Below are 2,500 nucleotides of genomic sequence, written 5' to 3'. Positions count from 1 at the left end.
CCGATTCGGCCCGCCGGGGGGCGCTGCCGCCGGGGGAAGAGGGGGACGGGCCGGGCCTGGCGCCGGGCTCCGCCGGACGCCCGGCGCTGCCCCGTCTCGGCCTCGGAAGGGGGAGTCGGGGGAACGGGAGGCCGGGAGTCCCGGAGAAAGAGAGAGAGAGAGAGAGAGAGATAGAGAGACCTCCGCGGTTCCGCCTTCGACCGCCGGGGGGCGCCGCGCACCCGTCCGCACGGGCCCGTCCCGGTGGCTCCCGGCAGGGCTCTCCCAAACCCTCTCCCAGGGCCCCGGTCCGGGAGCCCGACTGCGTCCGCTCTCCGCTTCCAGAGAGGAGGCTGTCGGACGGGGAGAGCTGGTACCGGGCTCCTGGAGCCCTGCCTGGGCAGCCTATGGAAGGGAGGGAGCCCTGGCCCTGCTGCTCTCCGAGCTCCGGCCCTGCTGCTCTCCGAGCTCCGTGCCTGCTCTGCCACGGGTCCTTTCGCAGGAGCTCCAGGGAAACGGGCTTTTCGGCCCCTGACAGAGTCCCGGCTCTCTCGCTCGCCTCGTTGGTACCTACTGATCCGGCGGAGGTGTTCTCCGGCGGGTAGCGACACGGACGGCCGAGGGCGCGCTTCACCCAGGCTTCAACCGTCTCCTCCCCGAGCCCCTGGAAGTGCAGCTGGGCCGCGGGCGCCCCGGTCCGCACTCATCTGCGAAACTTCCACAAATTGCAGTACCCGATTTGGCCCGCCGGGGGGCGCTGCCTCCGGGGGAGAAGGAGACGTGCCCGGCCCGTACGTCGGGCTCCAACGGATGCCCGCCGTGGACCCTTTATAGGCCCCATCCTGGTCCTGCCATGCTGTTATCGGAGCTCCACGGCTATCTTGTCACTAAACCTTTCGTTTGAGCTCCAGGGCTTTTTGCTTTTTGTAACCCGGTTCCTGGAGCCCTGCCTGGGCAAAATCGGATGCAAGAAGGCCCTGCCCATGCTGATCTCTGAGCTCCGCGCATCTTCTGTCACGGGTCCTTTCGCAAAAGCTCCAGGGAAACAGGCTTTTCGGCCCCGGACAGAGTCCCGGCTCTCTCGCTCGCCTCGTTGGTACCTACTGATCCGGCGGAGGTGTTCTCCGGCGGGTAGCGACACGGACGGCCGAGGGCGCGCTTCACCCAGGCTTCAACCATCTCCTCCCCGAGCCCCTGGAAGTGCCGCTGGGCCGCGGGCGCCCCGGTCCGCACTCATCCGCGACACTTCCGCGCTGGAGTCCGACGCTCGCCGGCCGCGTCCCCCGGCCCGCGGGGGCCCGGGGGGAGGCCCGACGCGTGCGGGGGGAGGCGGCGGGCGGCGGGGGCGCCCCCGCGCCACCCGACGGCGCCCCCCGGTGGCCAGAGGCGGCTCGGAGCGAGACGATCGGGGGGGGACGGCGGCGCGTGACCCGCCCCGGCCCCCTTGGCCCAGCGGACGGGCAGGCGGCTCCCGGGCGCCCCCCCCGATCCCCGCCGCGGCGCCCCCCGGTGGCCGCCTGACGCCACTGCGGGGGGTGCAGATTCCGTGTGTCCTCTCGGATAAAAACAAAAGAAACGATTCCCGTCGGGCGAAAGTAAGTGGGACGCAGGGCCCCGGGCCCCGACGGTCCGCGCGCGCGGCGCCCCCCGCTGGCCGGTCGAAGGGAGGACAAAAATAAAATGAAAAAAATTTCAAAAAAGCACTCGCCCCAAACAGACGAAAGGTACCCGGTCCGCCCGGATGAACCCTCCCCCGTGTCCCCGCCGCGGCGCCCCCCGCTGGCCAGCCGAGGTAATACACGATTGAGAGGGGGGGAGTGAAAAACAGGGGCAAAAAATGAAAAACACCCCACCCGTTTGAATGCAAAGTCCCGGAGCGGCCAGGGGTGGACGCCGGTCCGCGCGCACGGCGCCCCCCGCAGGCCAGTTGAAGGGAAGAACGGAACGAGACTTAAAGATAAAAAAAAATTTCAAAAAAGCACTCGCCCCAAACAGATGAAATGTACCCGGTCCGCCCGTGTCCCCGCCGCGGCGCCCCCCGCTGGCCAGCCGAGGTAATACACGATTGAGAGGGGGGGAGTGGAAAAAAAAAGGGCAAAAAAATGAAAAACACCCCACCCATTTGAATGCAAAGTCCCGGAGCGGCCAGGGGTGGACGCCGGTCCGCGCGCACGGCGCCCCCCGCAGGCCAGTTGAAGGGAAGAACGGAACGAGACTAAAAGATAAAAAAAAATTTCAAAAAAGCACTCGCCCCAAACAGATGAAATGTACCCGGTCCGCCCGTGTCCCCGCCGCGGCGCCCCCCGCTGGCCAGCCGAGGTAATACACGATTGAGATTAAAAAAAACCAGGCAAAAGACAAAAACACACCACCGATTTAAATGCAGTGTTCACGAGCGCCAGTCCGCGCGCGCGGCGCCCCCTGCTGGCCGCGTAAAAAAAAAAAATAATAATAATAATAATAATCCACCGTTGTGAATTTGCGATGTGTCCGGTACGGCGGCGGCGGGGAGGAGGTCTCC

This window comes from Pseudophryne corroboree, unplaced genomic scaffold, assembly GCF_028390025.1.
Source record: "Pseudophryne corroboree isolate aPseCor3 unplaced genomic scaffold, aPseCor3.hap2 scaffold_2847, whole genome shotgun sequence".
NCBI lineage: Eukaryota > Metazoa > Chordata > Amphibia > Anura > Myobatrachidae > Pseudophryne > Pseudophryne corroboree.
Note: the sequence above shows the minus strand (reverse complement) of the source record.